The sequence below is a fragment of the Salarias fasciatus genome, chromosome 9 (assembly GCF_902148845.1).
Source record: "Salarias fasciatus chromosome 9, fSalaFa1.1, whole genome shotgun sequence".
NCBI classification, from domain to species: domain Eukaryota; kingdom Metazoa; phylum Chordata; class Actinopteri; order Blenniiformes; family Blenniidae; genus Salarias; species Salarias fasciatus.
The window spans coordinates 25453195-25473075 of record NC_043753.1 but is presented as its reverse complement, the minus strand read 5'-3'; positions in this window follow the sequence as shown (position 1 = coordinate 25473075).

Here is a 19881-nt window from a genome sequence, read left to right as displayed (position 1 = left end):
TCTGAAGGTGTCCTCTGTGTCCTCTGTCCCAAGTCGGGGCTGGAAGGAGAACCGGAGGAGACCCAGGTAGTCTGGGAGGACAGGTCTGTCTCTGGTCTGGAGACCGACGCCGGTGTGGAATTTAAACGCTGCCATGCTAACAGCTCCAAATGTTGGCAGTGGAGAACTGAAACACCAGCCGGTCCCTCCACCGCCGGCCGGTCCCTCCACCGCCGGCCGGTCCCTCCACCGCCGGCCGGCCGGTCCCTCCACCGCCGGCCGGTGTTCCAGGACTGCTCTGCTGGACCGGGACTGCAGGTGGAGACGTCCTGTCAGGTTCTGGTTTGACCCTTCCTGCTCTGAGGAGGGAAGCTCCACAGTGGACCTGCTTCGTCCAGTGGTCGGGTCTGACTCCTCACCCTCCTCTTCATCGTCCTCTTCACCTTCCTCTTCATCCTCCTCGTCTGTCTGAGCTCTGCCATGGAATTCCACACATGCCTTTAATTTGCAGCCGAGCGGCTCAGAAGCGAAGTTATCTTACCGCTGAGGAATTTTCCACTCCTGCTCTCGACGCGAGCCCAGAAGCAATTAAGCGAGAAGAGAAGTGTGGGCACGTTATCAGACTGCAGGAGGACGGGCGACAGCTGTCCGAGGGCCGATCGAATCGAAGGCGGCGCCGAGGCGGGCGTTTACCAGGTAGCAGGAGGCGGGATGGAGAGATAACGACGGGAAGGTGAGGGGTGAGGGGAGGATAAATCCCGCCGTCCTCGGCTCTGAAAGGTCGTGGTGCTCGGAGGACGAGCGGCGAGGAGGCGGGGGTGTTCACCTCAACCCACACGACCCGCTCTCGTTATCTCGCTTTCCCCCCGCACTGGTTCAGAAACGGCGATTCCCCCTCGCATGACGGGCTCAGTCTCCACTGAGTCACGGCTTTTAATAGCCCCCCCCCACCCAGTCACACAGAATAATGACCGCTGTTACATAAAAAAATACAACACCCCCCCTCCACAGCTGCAGTTAACCCAATCTCCGGGACGGGGCTCCGTCCTCGCCGGATCTCACGCCTGGCCTGGCTCTCCGGCTCGGCGTCTGCTGCTTTTGTCTAACCGCCACAGAAAAAGCCGGTTATAAAAAGAACACTGACAAAAAGGCCTTTGAAGTTTTCCGCGAGAAATGGCAAAGAGAAGAGGGGAAGCAGTTGGGTCCCTTCTACTTGAAATAGTAATTATGCTAACGCTTTGATATTTGGAGAACGGGGAGTCCAGGCCTCCTGTTCTCCGAGCGCGCAGAACAGAGGAGGAAGGCAGAAAACCTCCGTTCTTCTGAATAATGTTCAGACGGAGCTTTGTTCTGGAGCCACTGCACAGCTCCCGCTTTCATTCCGAGAGGAAACCTTCTCTTCACGCGCTAATTGATATTGAATCTAATGATCAGCGCCTCTCTCTGCTCACGGCTCTGAGCCGGCTTCACGGATAAAAGGAGAATTGTGTAAATCGGCATCCTCTGAAATATGGGCTACGCTCCGGCCTCGCTCTAATTTCTGTTTGCCCTGGTCCTAATCCCAGGAAAGCTTCCAAAAACACGAAATCCCCTGAAACAGAAGACAGGAGGCTGTTCGGGCAGCGGGCTGCTCGGGGAGGGTGGAGGAAGGCAGCAGCGCGACTCCGAGACCTGTGGACCACTTTCAGTCATATGAAACCCCCGGCCGCCGCTCCACCCTCAGCTGCAGCCCAAAACGCAGAGAACCTCGGCGGTGCCCGTCCAGGAGACACCACGAATCTCAGAGAGAAAAGGAGTGAGGACAGCAGGGAGGGGCCGGTCCTGTCCTCCGCCTGAACCCGGACTCTGCTGTCAATACCAATAAGACGGGAGCGTCAGTGGAGGGGAAGCAGCCGAGCAGCCGGGTGTGAAGCCTCTCCGAGCTTCACTCAGGAGGACGGACCAGAGGGACAGAGTGGGAGACATGAACTGGACAGACAGCGTCCTCCACCTCCTCTACAGAGCCAGACGTGGACTGAAAACCCGTCGTTTCAGGAGGGTTGGCGTCTTCACGTCGTTTTCCACGTCAACTCAAAGCTGTGCTGAAATTAAAGTACCAGAATGAGGCCTGTGCAGCGTCCAGTAAAGGTGAAGCGAATGTCTTCAAACAGACGAACACATCAGCGTTTCCTTATTTCACGCCCTGCAGGATGAGATGTCTGAAGCAGCGGTCAAGAAAACCATACAAGCAATACCAGGAAACGTTTGAAATCTGATGGCAAGCACATGAAAAAAGGTTGTTTAGAATGGAGAAAGGAGGCTGGAGGTATAGAAACCATAACCTGAAACAACCTCCGTTTGTAAAAGAACAGTAAAACACAGTAGATGTGAATGGATGAGCTGTGTTCATGAGTCCATCAGCCCTGATGGACCGCACTGACTCAGATCAGGCTGGCAGAGGAATCGGCTCTGATCCATTCCTCCTATAAACCGCTGAAGACAGCAGATGGTTCGACCTGCTCCTGAGGTTCCTCCTCTGTAGAGTCACACGGTGACGAGAGCAGGAAACAGGAAGCAGAGAACAGGAAGCAGAGAACTGGACGCTGACTCAGAGAAACGTTCTGATAGAGGCTGAAGAGAACCCGGTGTGCACGGAGAGGCAGGAGGAGAGGAGGGCGGGGTGTGTGTGTGTGTGTGTGTGTGTGTGTGTGTGTGTGTGTGTGTGTGTGTGTGTGTGTGTGTGTTGGGGCCGTCCTGTAATCTTGGCGGTCAGCTGGTCTCACATCTCATTTGCTCCTCTGTTGAGGACAACAGATCAACAGAGGATTTCTCCGCTTTGTTTGTTTTTCTGATGTCCAGATTAGTGTGAAGCCCGGAAACGCAGCGCTGACCCCGATTCCACCGGGTCCCCGCCGCCCCGGCCACCCCCCCAGACCCCCCAGGCCCCCAGGCCCCCTCAGACTGACCCCCCCGGCTGACCCCCCGGCTGCTGTGGGTCTGACCAGACTAAACAGTCTCCAGATTGCTACCCTGAGACGGAGCGCTCCGTCCGTCCAGACAGGACTCTGCTGTCTGTTTGTCCCACAGCACCTGATTACAGTCATTTCCTCTCCCCTCCGGGACTAACTGCTGGCTGCACTTCTTCTCCCCCCAAACAGACGCGAGCCGGGCGACTTGTTTGTTGTGGACGGCTCAGAGAGAGACGGGGGACGGGGGACGGGGACGGGGACGGGGACGGGGGTGGGGGCGGGGTCAGACTGCTGGACGCTGTACGGAAATGCTTCTTCAAAGCAGGTCGTCATGTGGAGGTGTGTTATAGCAGGTGATTCTGGATCAGGCCTCAAACAGCAGCCCCCCTACGGGGAGTGGGGGGAGTGTGTGTGTGTGTGTGTGTGTGTGTGTGTGGGGGGGGGGGGGGGGGGGGGGGGGGGGGGGGGGGGGGGGAGTCCCTGTTTTGGCACCGGGGCTGCTGTAGCCGTTCTCCGGCCGGATTCCCACGTCGTTATCTCCTGGAATGCTGCGTTCCCACGGCGACGGGACGGGACGGGTCTCCCCCCACAGCCAGCAAGGACGCTGCAGAAATCACAGTTTGCCTGGAAATCCAGAGGCGCTCCGACATGGGGGCCAGATGGAGGGGGGGGGCGTTCAGGGACGGCCTGGATCTAGACGCCGTTGATGCGAGTCTCTGAAAACAGCTTTCGGACAGCAACATTTTCACCGTGCGTCATTCATCCGGTTCAGCTCAGCAGGAAAGCAGCTTTTCTAAAAGTCAGGCGCTCTTCGCCTCCAGCCAGTCCTTCCTCTCCGTGCCGGCTGCCGCATCTTTTCTGGAGCTTACTCTTCAATCTCATTTCAGTTCTGCTACATTTCCATTCACCATCTCCTGCAAAGTTCGGTTTTGTCACATCCTATAAGAGTAGTGTTGCTGCTTCACACATTCATTCATTCATTTGTCCATATTTCACAGCTGCTGTATTGAAGAGAGGACCGTGGAGCTGGTCCTCGGCTGCCTGGACAACAGGAGACGCTGTTGTCCACACTCACCTTCCGCCTGACCAAACAACCTTCCAAGCAGGACCTGGGTTGTTTGTCCACAGTGTAAACACCTTCAAAAAAGCTGCAAAGGCACAGAAAGATCATGCAAACTCCATCTGAGATCAGTCATGTGTCTGAACCACAATGTTCTGGTGGGAGATGGTGGATAGCTGTAACTTCAACAGACAGATAGGACATAGATGGAGACGTCAGCCTCCATGAGCCTGAACCAACCCGGATCAGTGCTGCCCTCCCTCTTCCTCCTGGGTCAGTACTCACTGGGTCTTTGCTGTAAAGGCGGCGGACGTGGTTTGTCTCTGAGACGGCTGCTGGTCTTCATTAGGCGGCTGATGGTCAGTCGTCTTGGTGAGGCCTGCTGCAGCCTCCAGGAACAGGGCGGGCTCACAGTTAAAGCAGTGGGTGAAAGGATTAAAATGCAACAAACAAAATCATTTTCAAACTTCTCTGAGAGGCTGAACCAGAGTCTGGTGTGGAAAGCTGCTGACTGTTCTCAGAGACTCCACTCTGCCTCCACACGGACTTTACTTCGTCTCATTTCCGCAGACATCAGCAAGACTGCTGAGGCCGGACCGGGGGGGGGGGGAGGCCTGGCTACGCTGGTGGTCCTCCCGCTGCCGCGGGTTTTATGGCCGTCTAGTCAGAGCTTTTCAGGGTTTTCTTGGACGGCCCACAGAGTGGAGCAGCAGAGGAATGCTGTAATGTACAGCAGTGGAGGCAGAACCCCGAGCTCTGCAGAGCTTCAGGAGAACCCAGACACAGCGCTCACAGCTCTCCGGCTGCTCTCCGGTAGCCTGGCACGCCAGACTGTCTCTTCATGCTCAGGGATACATGGAGAAACAGTCTGGGACGGCGCCGTTTGAATCTGACTTCTGCCCGGCAAACTTCTGCCGGGCCAATCACAGGCCACGAGAGGCGGAGTTAGCAATGCATCATATGATACCTCCCCCAAAACAATCATTATGGCCGCCGCAACACAGCGAGGTTTCACCACGGCTCCGTCTGAAGTTTTGAACAAACTGAATTTGTCGCTGAAACCACAGCAGGAATCTGCTCTGAAGGCTTTTCTTTCTAACCCCCAAATTCCACCGAACGCCAAAGCACCGCGTCCCAGAAGCGCCGGTGTTAGGACGGATCACCAGAACGCCGGCGCCAAGGCGCTGGTGATTTGCTTCAGGTCACTGCTTCTAAACGGTGCAGTGCTGCACCGTGCTCCCGGTGTGCGTTGACTTCAGCGCGTCGCTTTCGCGTCCGGTGGAATTTGGGAGTAAAACAGACATAAAACTACATGTCCATGTTTTGGACTTCAAAATGACTACAATGGAGCGCTGCGTACGTCGCACTGTTGTTGCGTCACAGCCTTGTTTCTTGGATTGGTTCTCTCCGCTCAATAGTCCCGCCTCTCGTTGCCAGTTTGAAATGCTGCCGAAATGGCGCCGTGCCAGACTGTCTTTATATGTGTGGAACACATGAATCAGTCTGGCATGCCAGGCTAGCTCTCCGGCTGCTCTCCGGCTGCTCTCCGGCTCTTCTCTGGCTGCTCTCCGGCTGCTCTCCGGCTGCTCTCCGGCTCTTCTCTGGCTGCTCTCCGGCTGCTCTCCGGCTGCTCTCCGGCTGCTCTCCGGCTGCTCTCTGGCTGCTCTCCGGCTGCTCTCCGGCTCTTCTCTGGCTGCTCTCTGGCTGCTCTCCGGCTGCTCTCCGGCTGCTCTCCGGCTCTTCTCCGGCTGCTCTCCGGCTGCTCTCCGGCTGCTCTCCGACTGCTCTCCGGCTGCTCTCCGACTGCTCTCCGGCTGCTCTCTCTCTGGCTGCTCTCCGGCTGCTCTCCGGCTGCTCTCCGGCTGCTCTCTCTCTGGCTGCTCTCCGGCTGCTCTCCGGCTGCTCTCTGGCTCTTCTCTGGCTGCTCTCTGGCTGCTCTCCGGCTGCTCTCCGGCTGCTCTCCGACTCTTCTCCGGCTGCTCTCCGGCTGCTCTCCGGCTGCTCTCCGGCTGCTCTCCGGCTGCTCTCTCTCTGGCTGCTCTCCGGCTGCTCTCCGGCTGCTCTCCGGCTCTTCTCTGGCTGCTCTCTGGCTGCTCTCCGGCTGCTCTCCGGCTGCTCTCCGGCTCTTCTCCGGCTGCTCTCCGGCTGCTCTCTGGCTGCTCTCCGACTGCTCTCCGGCTGCTCTCTCTCTGGCTGCTCTCCGGCTGCTCTCCGGCTGCTCTCCGGCTGCTCTCCGGCTGCTCTCTCTCTGGCTGCTCTCCGGCTGCTCTCCGGCTCTTCTCTGGCTGCTCTCTGGCTGCTCTCCGGCTGCTCTCCGGCTGCTCTCTCTCTGGCTGCTCTCCGGCTGCTCTCCGGCTGCTCTCCGGCTGCTCTCTCTCTGGCTGCTCTCCGGCTGCTCTCCAGCTGCTCTCCGGCTCTTCTCTGGCTGCTCTCCGGCTGCTCTCTCTCTGGCTGCTCTCCGGCTGCTCTCCGGCTGCTCTCCGGCTCTTCTCTGGCTGCTCTCCGGCTGCTCTCCGGCTGCTCTCCGGCTGCTCTCCGGCTCTTCTCTCGCTGCTCTCTGGCTGCTCTCCGGCTCTTCTCCGGCTGCTCTCCGGCTGCTCTCTGGCTGCTCTCCGGCTGCTCTCCGGCTCTTCTCTGGCTGCTCTCCGGCTGCTCTCTGGCTGCTCTCCGGCTGCTCTCCGACTGCTCTCCGGCTCTTCTCTGGCTGCTCTCCGGCTGCTCTCCGGCTGCTCTCCGGCTCTTCTCTGGCTGCTCTCCGGCTGCTCTCCGGCTGCTCTCCGGCTGCTCTCTCTCTGGCTGCTCTCCGGCTGCTCTCTCTCTGGCTGCTCTCCGGCTGCTCTCCGGCTGCTCTCTGGCTGCTCTCCGGCTGCTCTCCGGCTGCTCTCCGGCTGCTCTCTGGCTGCTCTCCGGCTGCTCTCCAGCTGCTCCTCGCAAGTTGTGCACGTGTGAACAAGCCCGTCGGCAGAGGATCTGCCCGGCGACACACACCCAGCCTTCACCTGCCGCCGTTCACACGTGACGGAGGAAACATCTCAGCCAGTGGAGATGTCAGCAGGACAGTCAGATTCCTGCGTGTCCAGCAGTTCTAAATATACTGTCTTCATGGACGCCTCTCATACAGGCTCTGGAGAGCAAATGAGAAATTGATGCAGTGATAAAGAATGTATGTGTGACGCTGCAGCTGCCGTGAGAGCCAGGCAGGACTTTGCCATTTGCACTCTGCTATGTGGGGCGCCCACACCCAGCAGTGGTGCTCCAGCACACCGTCCGGCCCAGCAGTGCGCTGGAGCACCACTGTGGGGGAATTTCAGTTCCACTAAAAACCGAAAGCTGTCGGAGACGCACAGACTGGAAGCAGCCGGGGCGGGGGGTTCAAAACATACCCAGTGTGTTTCTAGCTGTGAGCACCAACTGACGGACGTCCGTCCAGTCCCTCCGAACCAACAGGAAGTCCGTCTCCACAGCAGAAACGCTGGTAAGGCTGTCTGTACCAAACCATTCATCCATTAAGAGCTAATCTGCGTGTAGCGTTGCAGTATCTTATTGACTCCTCGTCTCCACTCTGTTGTTCACATCCTGCAGTCTGTTAACAGTCCTTCTTATCGGGGCCTGTTCCTCCGCCGCACAGCCTGACTGTATGGATCCAGGCTCTGGATGTGCTGCAGGACCGGTCCCGATCCCTGCCGCTGCAGGCTCACGCTCCCTGACTGTCCAATCACGGTCCAGTCGTCCACCGCACTGTCCGTCTTTGACGTGGTGGTAACTCGGCTTCGTTAAATGTCACAGTAATCGCCGCTGGACCAGAACTGACATGCAATCGAGCGTAATGTTCCCTCAGTCTAGAGTTGTTCATTGTCATTTTCTCCTTTTTTCCCCAACAAGTGACCATGAGCAGCAATAAGACACCCTGACAGCCCGCCGTGTGTGTGTGTGTGTGTGTGTGTGTGTGTGTGTGTGTGCATCTGGGTTCTACACCCTGAAGACCTGAGCTGAGGTCCCCCTGTGGGACAAATCCAGCTGACTCCATCACTGAGGACCAGGACTGTAGCAGGCTACTGGTCCCCCTTTCCCACTGCAACTAGCGAGTCGACCCGTGTCTTCGACCCGCTAACGATCGCCTAGACTCCTTTAGACTCCTTTCCCACTGCCTGCAGACCCGGGTCTGACCGCCTGCTGGCGAGCCGCGTCGCTGCGTTTTCCCGCGCTGATGGTGTCCCACGTTGATGACATCATCAGCGCGACGGAGCACAACGAAAGTAAACAATGCAGCAGAACACAGTCCCGTTACCTGTACACGACTCTCCTGTTCTGTCCAAATGTGCCTCCATTACGTCATCCGATGTGAAGCTGCATGGTACGGTGCTAACGCTAGCTTAACGTCACGGCGCAGTACTAGACCAACGCACGTGTAAAACTTCTTAATGATATCAGAAGATTTCCAGCATTTCTTTCAAGAACATTATTGTGATATTATATGTTTAATCAGTCTTTATTAGCAGTAAAACGGTATAAGATATTGACATATTAATATAAATCTCCCAGCCATGGATTTGTGTCTCCCCGCCTCACGTGAGACACTTTTCCCCACTAAATACAGCTGGATGTTGTGTTTTTTTTTTTGTTGGTTACTGTCAATATTTTATACTGTTTTACTGCTAATGAAGACTGATTAAACATATCACAATGTTCAATGTTCTTGAAAAAAAAGCTAGAAATCTACGTGTATCATTAAGCTTTATTAGCAGTAAAACGGTATAAAATACTGAAAATCACCAACATAAAACACAACATCCAGCTGGATTTTGTGGGGAAAACAGTACTCACGTTTAACTCGGCAGTCCTTCATGTGCACATGCGCAGTCTCCACGTCTCAACGAGGAGGACGTAATGGAGGCACGTTTCGATAGAACATCTCCTCTTCCCCACGGATCAGGAGGAGCGCTCTGGTCTCTCTATCTTGCCAATGCTGGGTCATCTTGATGAAGGAAATCTCACTCTGTGTCCAGAAACAACAACTAGTGCGCTAACGTAGCCGCGCTAACATAGCCGCGTTGCGGCAACGTCACGTAAGTTCCCGGGTGTGTCCCTCCCACTAAAAACCGATACAGACTGACCCGGTAAATTCCCGGGTCGATTGCAGGGTGGAACGACCCGGGTTGAAATGCTGATTAAACTGCCATGAGGAGCCGATTGTTAGCGGGTTTAAACGGGTTTTTGGTCAGTGGGAAAGGGGTATGAGAGACGACAGGAGGAGGAAGGACCAGACGTTCAAACTGAAATTTAACTTTGGACAAAAGAATCTTTAGCAGGAAGAAGCTGATCTAAAGGAGCAAGGTGAAGACCAACGGGCTTCTGACAAGGCTTTGAACCGAGGGCCGGAGTTCGCAGTGAAGTTTAATCACACGGACAAAACCAAAGATCTGTCTCTTTACTTCCGGACGCCACTGGAAGCTCATCGAAACGCACAGCTGACAAATTAAATTCCCTTTCTTCAACATGTGCGGATCTGCAGGCTGTCTGGACGCCGTGGGGATTGTGCTGAAACGGCCCAAAGAAGAGGAACCAGGCCGAGTCCGGCACAGATCCTGCATGTAGGGACAGGAGGGCCTGCAGAGCAAACAGAGCGCGGCCTCAGGATAACATCACTGGAAAAATGTCTGGAAGTCCTGAGAGGAAACCAGAATCCTCATGAAACTGGAGCGCTGGAGGGTCTGGATCCGACCCGTCAAGACGGTAATGAACTCAGAGACCAAGTCCAGGGACGTCCGTGTGGACAGACCACCAAGTTAGACTGTTATTATGGTGACTGTCAACTCTACAACTACCAAGTCCAGGAGAATGTGAACTGGGACCAGGACAAGGACAAGGACAAGGACCAGGAGAATATGGACCGGGAGCAAACCAGGACCAGGGAATATGGACTGGGATTCATGACAGCTGTTCCACTGCCCCCAGTCTCTGTAGAGACAAGGCTGGAGTGTTTTCAAAAAGTTCCGCCTTGCCACTCTTTCTCAAAAGGTTCCCTGCTCCAAGAACTGTTGCTAATGGACGCTTAAAATGGGTTTACAGATGTCCAGATCCCTTTACTGGTTCAAGGGGGACGCATGTAGCACTTCATCTTAATTCCAGTACCTTTAACATCTGGCCTTGGTCTTAGGATGCTCCAGTCTTCATCTTGGGATTCTCTGGTCTTGACCAGAGCATGCTCTGGTCTTGGTATTGGGATGCTCTGGTCTTGGTCTGGTCTTGCCTTGATCTTATGATGCTCTGGTCTTGATCTTAAGGTGCTCTAGTCGTGGTCTTGGGGGACTCTGGTCTTGGTCTTGCCTTGATCTTAGGATTTTCTGGTCTTGGTCTTGGGGTGCTGTGGTTTTGATCTGGTCTTGGTCTTAGGATGTTCAAGTCTTTGTATTGGGATGCTCTGGCTTTGGTCTTGTCTTTTGGTTTTAGGATTTTCTGGTCCTGGTCTTAGGATGCTCTGGTCTTGATCTTAAGGTGCTCTCACTGTGGTCTCGGGGGGCTCTGGTCTTGGTCTCGGGGGGCTCTGGTCTTGGTCTTGGGGGGCTCTGGTCTTGGTCTTGGGATGCTCTGGTCTTGATCTTAAGGTGCTCTCACTGTGGTCTCGGGGGGCTCTGGTCTTGGTCTCGGGTTAGGTGGTGTTGACTGCAGCACCCGGTTCCAGTCCTTCATGTTTTGCAGCCATGTTGCGCCTCCAGCTGTTGCAGTGAATCGTGGGAGAACAGTTTGATCAGCATTGTTTCGATGGCGGCCGTCTCTCACTGCTGAGCGTGTGGAGGAACAACACATGCTGGAGAAACCTCCACCCTCAGTGTTTCCCCTGTAGAGCAGAGGAACCGCTCCGACGCTGCTGCACCTAGATGCATGCATTTCCATACTAATGAGCCCAGATCCCTCAATGCAGAACCACCATCGGTATGAATAGTGGCCGTGCTAAGTGTGCTAACGTGGACATATGTGCTAATTACTGCATTAATTTGCTGAATTAATAACCTCTGGCAGCGCAGGTTGCGATTAATAGATCACGGAGAGCAAAGTGAGGAAGGCAGGCAGCTCCCGCATTATTCTGCAGAGCTGAATAATTTGAATTTCTTGTCTCCCTAATTAACGTGTGCATGTGAAGTATCGCTGGAACGCTGCGAGAAGCTGCAATGTGAGGAGTTCACCTTGAGGTTGAAGCAGCGTTTAGCTCCATCGGTAGGCAGCAGCCTCGAGCTGGAGGGCCGCTGCGTTTGACCCCCGTAGGCTTCCTCCTGTCAGCTCAGCGGACTCACCCGGGTCAGAACCAGCGGTCCGACAGCTGCCTGGAGGCTGGAGCACAGGAGAACCCTGGGTTCTCCCAGGCATTTTATCAGTAACGTGGACATAAATTTATTTATCTCATTTTTCTTGGTCCTGGTCCCGATAGTGCTCGGGCTCCTCTTCCTGTTGCTGGTTCTGGTACTACCCCCTGGTTCTGGTACTGCTCCTGGTGCTGGTCCTGCTCCTGGTTCTGGTACTGCTACTGGTTCTGGTACTGCTCCTGGTTCTGGTACTGCTACTGGTTCTGGTACTGCTCCTGGTGCTGGTCCTGCTCCTGCACTTCAGGTTCATGGTAAACAGTAAATATTTCACCAGCACCAACTTGTGGGCCAACATGAAAACTCCATGTTTCTGCTGTTTCTGAGGAAATCGGTTTCAAAATGTTGCAGTGTGAATGTGGAGCTTTTTCTGAAAAAGAAAATAAAAAACGAGGCATTTTTTCCTCAGATGCTGAGTAAATGAGACCTGAGGCTGGATGCCATGTCTCTGTGACGCCCAGCGGAGGACGGAGGACGGAGGACGGACTGTTTACGCTAAATGAAAGCCGAGGTGTCTCCCGGATGGCTTTAGGCGCTCAAGGCCAACATTTTAATTCACACAGATGATTTGGAAGACAGGCAGATGACGAACCTCAGCAGGTGGAATGGATAATTAGGACGAGGAAGGTAAAAGTGCAGAGGAGCCTCCACATCCGGACCCACCAGCCAGGGTCTGGATCAACGGAGGATCAGCCGGCGCTGCCAGTCCCGGCTGGGCTCAGGCGCCGCTCTCTCACCGCGTCGCCTCCCTCGCCCCGGACCGACCCGGTCCGCCGCGGCGCCGGAACAGCCTGGCGGGTTTTGTTTTGATACGGAGCAGCCACGCCCCTCCCACCCCCTCCGTCCCCGAGTCCCGGGCCTCTGCAGCACTCAGGAGGACGGCGGGGAAGTGTCCCCGGAGCAGGACACTCCGGTCCGCCGCCGTGCTGAGTGCAGCGCCGGCCGCCTCTCCGCCGACTCCATTAACGAACCGGTCAAGAGGAAAGTTATTCCTGAAGACGTACCGGCGCTCGCCCCACGTCCCGCATCTGGAAGAGGAGGCCCGGAGGCCCGGGAGCCGGGGAGCAGCTGGAGAGCAGGGTGCAGATAGGCTGGCTCTGTAATTAGTCGGTGGAAAGAAAGACGTTCGTTATCCCGCCACATAGGACCTGCTGGAGCCTCGGCCATGCCTCGGTGGGAGTGTGTGTGTGTGTGTGTGTGTGTGTGTGTGTGTGTGTGTGTGTGTGTGTGTGTGTGTGTGTGCCCTCTCCATCAAGCCCTGTCGCTCGTCCATCTCTCTCGCCTGTTGGCCCCACAGAGCAAATCATATCACTAATGTCTCCTCTGGGAAGGATGGCTGTGTGTGTGTGTGTGTGTGTGTGTGTGTGTGTGTGTGTGTGTGTGTGTGTGTGTGTGTGTGTGAGCTAATGGAGAATCTACAGCATGCTCTTGAGGGTACTTCATCAGTTTTGCATGTGCTGCAGTGTGAGAGCCGTGGTCAGGACCGTGGCTGCTGGTCCTGGATCAGAGGCCTGCTGTCTCTGGGTCCTGGGTCCTGGATCAGACGCCTACTGTTTCTGGGTCTTGGGTCCTGGATCAGAGGCCTGCTCTCTCTGGGTCCTGGGTCCTGGATCAGAGGCCTGCTCTCTCTGGGCTGGAGCTTCTCCTCCTGGTAGGAAGGATTTCAGACTTTCCGTCGGTTTTCCAGCTGACTCCAGTGAAGCTGCAGACCTGCTCCTCCACACGTCAGGTCTCTCAGGTCCGACCCAGTGTCAGGATTCAGAGAGAGCAGGACCAGGACCAGGACCAGGACCGAGACTGGGACCAGGAGCAGAGTTTCCAGAAAGTTGTGTTTTCAGAAAGTTCCACTTTGGGAGCCATTGTCTCAAACTTGTGTTTTCAGTGGCTCTGAGCGTCGTCGTGTCAACGAAGAACCAGCATGAGGCCCGGGTTTTGAGTTTTCACCTGGCAGCGGGGTGTCAGCCCGGCTGGGTTCCAGCCTCCAGGGTTCTGGTCTGAGCTCTCTGGCTTCCTGGAGCTGTGTGCTGTCAGACCGGTGATTACTCTGCTGTAATTAGAGTACACATTATTATAACCTGGTGGAAGTCAGTGCAGACTGAAAGCAGGGCGCTGTCCCTCCCCCGCCTCGCGGCGCTCCGCCCCCTCTGGCGGCCTGGCTGGCTTCGCCCTGCGGCGCTAGCTTCCCTCCAGACGGCCTGTATTACCCCAGACATGTGTGTTTGTGTGTGTGTGTCACTGGGACTGTGTGTTTAGCCGTTTAGCAGCCCGGTGGTTGTTTCAGCAGCAGGGAGGAGCACAAACAAGACGTAGGGACGGCAAACGGCTGGTGAGGGGTGTGGCGAGCAGTGTGGCGAGCGGCGTGGCAAGGGGCGTGGCGAGCGGCCATCGCTCCCCCTGTGAAGGCTCTGCACGCCGCTTCTCACTCACTGACGTATCAGATCAGCCGCCATGTCTGCATGAAGCTCCTATCTGTGACTCTAGACCCAGCAGAGGTCACATAGTTGGCCCGGGGGTCGCTCTGTACCTTATCTCATTCCAATGAGAGTGTGGGGGGGGGGGCTCTGAGGTGAGGAGACCCGTCCCTCATTCCAGTCGGGGACCAAACACACCGAGCGGCCAGTCGCGGCCGGCGGCCCCGGTGACCTTGCCGGTTCCTGGAGGCGCAGCGGGGCTCAGTGAGGAAAACCGGTCCTTTTAATTTACCAATTAGAGCTGGAGAGGATGAGGATCATCGCTCCGTTGGCTTCGCTCCCCCGATTATTGCGGCACTTTTAAACAAGCAGCTTAGAGCAGATTAAATGAAATGCAGCAGGAAGAGAGCAGGGAGGCTGCCGAGGCTCAGCCAGACGCCGCTCTCTCACTGAACATCCTGAGTCCAGGAAGCAGCCGTCCTCCAGCAGGGCGGCGCTGACGTGTCTCCAGACAGCTCCCACTTCTGTACATCACTAGCTCCAGAACCCGGAGAACGGTCTGACGTCTCCCCGCCGTGACGGTGGCTGACGGAGGAAGACCGCCGTGCTCCGCCTCAGAGCGCCGCCAGGAAGTCCTCCACCAGGTTAAACCGACTGCTCCGTCCAGGCCTCACATCAGCGACCATCATCAGAGCTGACGGTCCGTACCTCTGAAGACTGGTGAGGAAATGTTCTTTTTTACCGAACAAGAACGTTCCAGAAAACGCTGCAGGAGGAAACACAACGTCCCCCTCTGGACCGCGGTCCGTCCAGCCACACAGGACCTGGTCTCAGAAAACAGCTCTTCTCCACATGCTCAGTAGGAGGGTCAACACTCCCAGTCCCAGTCCTCCTGGTCCTGGTCTTAGTCCTGCCTCTAGTCCTGGTCCTGGTCCTGGTCCTGGTCCACATTATCCACTCTTTACCTTTTCTGTGCTTCTTCTGATCCAGTACATTAAAATAACCAAACTAGTCTGAGGAGTGTAGACGTCCACCTGGTCTCCTGGTCTCCTGGTCTCCTGGTTTCCTGGTCTCCTGGTGTCCTGGTCTCCTGGTCTCCTGGATCCAGAGCAGCTCCATGTGGCTTCCTGACCTGTGGTCACGGCTCACCTTTGACCTCCAGCAGCTGAATTAGTCCTTTATTTAACGGGGGCTGTGATAGAAGCAGGCAGCTGGACTCTCCTCGGCGACAGGAAGGCATTTGTCAGCCTGAATCCGGATCAAGGTGGATCAGAGCGGGTCTGAGCGGGTCTGAGCATCAGCAGGGGCCAGCTGTTCAGAGCCGGTTCAGAGGTGAGGGGCTTTGCGTGATCCTCATGTGTTGAGCGCCCCCCCACGCCCCCACTGATTTCCTGCCCAACAACAACAAGCACAGCCCCACCCTGCGGGGGACCGCCCACCCCCCCCCACCCCCCCCCCCCCGGCTGCCTCAGATCTGCTGAGCAGGGCCCTGTGGGGGGTCTGGGACCGCTCCACATCTGTCCTGAGTTAGGGCCGGCCCAGCTGTTTGGTGCAGCGGCGGCGGGATCGGCGCTACACGGGAAGAGGCCTTCAGATTCCAGCCTGCTCTTCCGCGGCCCCCGCCCGGTCAGCGGCTCTCTGAGCCCCGGTGCAGCCTGGGAAAATAGCAGCGTTGCAGTAGGAAGGGGCTGAGCAGATTAGATAAGGAGCGGCGGAGCGGCGGAGCGGCGCTACGGCGGAGCGGCGCTACGGCGGAGCGGCGCTACGGCGGAGCGGCGCTACGGCGGAGAGCAGTGGACACGGAACCAGCGCCTTGGTGTCGACTCACGGCTTCGTTCAAGGCGCCGCCGACGCGCTGAGGAATGTGACGCCCAGTCAGCGCCGTGTCGACGCTCCAGCGCCGGGCCGGGGTTTGGGCGATGCAGTGACCGCTGGATCCTGTGGCGTTCCCAAAATAGCCCTGATTATAGGTCTGCAGAGGGATTCTGATGGGAAATGGACGGTTTGGGTCCAGGAGGCCCACAAACGCACAGTTGTTATGACGGAGCCGAGCGAAGCACATTCCTCCTGAGCCCAGAAGGCTTTGGGGGCGTCTGGACTGTCCGGACGGCGTGAGCCGAGGGGCGGGGCCAGCTCCATCAGAGCCTCACAGGGAGCGTGGCCAGGTGGCAACCCGGCTCTCCGGTGCCAGCGTTTAAAAGGTGGCTGCTCTCGCTGCGATGGCAGCGCTCCAGAGCCCGTTAAAGCCCCGGGGCTCTGACGGGAGCTTCATCTCAGCACAACGCTCCGGCCACTGGCGGGCCTCGCTCCTTATGGCTTCCACTTCCTCCGCTCCGCTTCTCTTTCCTCATTCTTTTGTTTTTCCTCTCTGAGAAATGAAGTGTTTGAGCCAGTGTGGCATCCAGCTTGTCTTTTCTAATTTAGCCACAAGTCAGCAGACATGACGACTGAAAGACTTTCCATTTTTATACCTTCTGAGCTCAGAAAAGCACAGAGAACAAGAAATGGGCGCTGTCAGGAGGAAAACTGTTCGAGGAAAAGACACATTTCTTCATGGGCCTGAATCCTCCATTAATATCAAATCCATCCCTACAGAGTTCAGAGAGTGTGAGATGTTGACATCTGGACATGTGGCTCGTGTGAGGCTTACAGTCCAGGAGATATGGGTGTTCCTGAAGAGGTGCAGCCAATCATCCGTGTCCTAAAAGACGAGTGGCGGCAGAGGGACAGGCGGCGTTCCTCCAGGACTCTGTCCAGGATCCCAGAGTTTCAGACGCCGGTGGAAGACCGGAGCCCAGAGTCGGCTCCAGAGTCAGTCTGCAGCGGTGGGGGAGCGCCGACGGCGGCGGCCGCGGTGGGGGAAAACCACAGCTGGCGGACGGAGGGACGACGTCAGCGTCTCCACGCCACATTTCACCGCGCTGCATGTGAGCTGCAGGAGTCTGGAGCCAATGGGAAGCAGACGGCGGCCGACTGGGGGGGGGGGGGGGGGGGGGGGGGGGCAGAAGCTCTGCCCTCCTGTCTTGTTTCAACTTCCCTCCCCGGCTCTTCACGCCTCGCCGTCCAGAGGCGGGACTCTCGCCGTCTAAATGCTCCGTTCTGGTGAATAAATGTGTCCCGTTGACCCAAAACTCCTCCGCTCTGATCCTATCATGTTTTTCTGGAACCGACCAATAGCTGGCTCTGCAGCGGCGGAGAGGCGTCTGCCTGCCAGCCGCCCTCACTTCAGCGGAATCCACCTTATGAGCAACATCTGTGTCAATATTTTCAGGTTTGAAGGTCCAGGGCTGGTTCAGCAGGAGCGGCTCCTCAGGCCAGAGGAGGAACCCCGAAACAAGAGCAGCTTGATCAGCCGCTGATAACTCATGACAGCAACGGCGTCCGGTGACACAAGTTATTTTGATTTGAGGAAAAAAAAAAAAAAAAACCTCATTGGAGACCATTTCTAGTAGATCTAATGTTGACTGTGACAGAAAGGCCCTGGTTATTTATTACACTCATTATTAAACGATGCAAAATGCTCGGCACTAAATAATGACGACCAGGAACTTTCTTCTGCCGCGCTGCACACCGGTCAGGATTCTGCACGGCAGCAGAAAGGAAACGAAAGACCGGGGAAGTTCAGACTTTATTCTCTTCGTTGTCCCTGGTTTTAATGGAAATGAGGAATTTAAGGAAATTTTAAATTCAGTGATCCATTTGAAAACAGCATTACATTAACATTAACTATAGAGAACACCACGTAGGATTGTTGTTACAGTGACATTCAACCCTAAAACTACCAAGTGCAGTAGAATCTGGACTGGGACCAGGACCAGGACCAGGGGAATGTGGACTGGCAGTCATGAGGCTCTGCAGGAGAGCATGTTCTGATGGTCCTGTGTCGACTGAGCGTGTGCGGACCAGCTGTTGTTGTGCAGTGCTTCAGGTCCTGGATTCCAGTTGTTCCCAGCGGCCATCCTGACGTCCCTCTCAGACCTCTTCCTCATGAGTGGCTGACAGGACGTCTCTGCCACCTGGGGCTCTTCTCCGCCGGGCTTCCACCGAGCGGTATGAAGTTTGGTTCTGCTGGATGTTTGAGAGACGGAACAGCAGAAGATCTGCTGCCTCCAGCCGGGGCGCACATACAGCCGCTTTCCCATGATTCCACAGAAAGGAAGTGTTCTCTGAACACCAGTCTGCAGCTAAAGGACCCAGAAATCACATGAAACAGTGTGGAGGAATGAGAGGAAGAGGGAGAGATGGATGATGGATGGATGGATGGATGGATGGATGGATGGATGGATGATGGATGGATGGATGGATGGATGGATGGATGGATGGATGGATGGATGGATGGATGATGATGGATGGATGGATGGATGGATGGATGGGGATGGATGGATGGATGGACTGATGGATGATGGATGATGGACGGATGGATGATGGATGGATGGATGATGGATGGATAGATGGATGGATGGATGATGGAAGATGGATGGATGATGGAAGATGGATGATGGATGGATGATGGAAGATGGATGGATGGATGGATGATGGAAGATGGATGGATGGATGGATGGATGGATGGATGGATGATGGATGGATGGATGATGGAAGATGGATGGATAGATGGATGGATGATGGAAGATGGATGGATGGATGGATGGATGATGGAAGATGGATGGATGGATGGATGGATGGATGGACTGATGGATGATGGATGATGGACGGATGGATGATGGATGGATGGATGGATGGTGGATGGATGATGATACATGGATGGATGATGGATGGATAGATGATGGATGGATGGATGGATGGATGGATGGATGGATGATGGATAATGATACATGGATGGATGATGGATGGATGAATGGATGGATAGATGGATGGATGATAGATGGATGATGGAAGGATGGATGGATGATGGATGGATGGATGGATAGATGGATGGATGGATGGATGGATGGATGGACTGATGGATGATGGATGATGGACGGATGGATGATGGATGGATGGATGGATGGTGGATGGATGATGATACATGGATGGATGATGGATGGATAGATGATGGATGGATGGATGGATGGATGGATGGATGGATGATGGATAATGATACATGGATGGATGATGGATGGATGAATGGATGGATAGATGGATGGATGATGATACATGGATGGATGATAGATGGATGATGGAAGGATGGATGGATGATGGATGGATGGATGGATAGATGGATGGATGGATGGATGATGATACATAGATGGATGATGGATGGATGGATGGATGGATGAATGGATGGATGGATGATGGATGGATGGATGGATAATGATACATAGATGGATGATGGATGGATGGATGGATGGATGATGGATGGATGGATGGATGATGATACATAGATGGATGATGGATGGATGGATGGATGGATGGATGATGATGATACATGGATGGATGATAGATGGATGATAGATGGATGATGGATGGATGGATGGATGATACATAGATGGATGATAGGTGAATGATGGATGGATTGATAATACATGGATGGATGGATGGATGGATGGATGATGGATGGATGGCTGATGGATGATACATGGATGATGGATGGATGGATGGATGGATGGATAGATGGATGGATGGATGGATGCAGTACAGAAATCTCAGTTGTTTATCTTAGAAGTCCCCTCTTCTCTCACGGGTAATAAAATACATTTGCAGTGTTCTGAAAATCTGTCAGAGGAAGAACATGCAAACACCTCAGTAAAACCTGGATTCAACCCGAGATCCCCAAGATGTGCCAGCAGCGTAAACCATGATCAGAGTAATCCCAATGGTCAGAGTAATCCCAATGATCAGAGTAATCACAATGATCAGAGTAATCACAATGATCAATCCCAGTGATCAGAGTAATCCCAATGATCAGAGTAATCTCGGTGTAACTGTAATCTCAGTAACGAGCCTGCATGAGTCTGTTTGGTTTGAAAACGCTGAGTGTGAAGTGACCTTATTGCTGAGCTGAGTCCGGCTGCCTCGGGATGGTGTGTGTGTGTGTGTGTGTGTGTGTGTGTGTGTGTGTGTGTGTGTGTGTGTGTGTGTGTGTGTGTGTGTGTGTGTGTGTGTGTGTGTGCAGGCTGTTCCTCGGC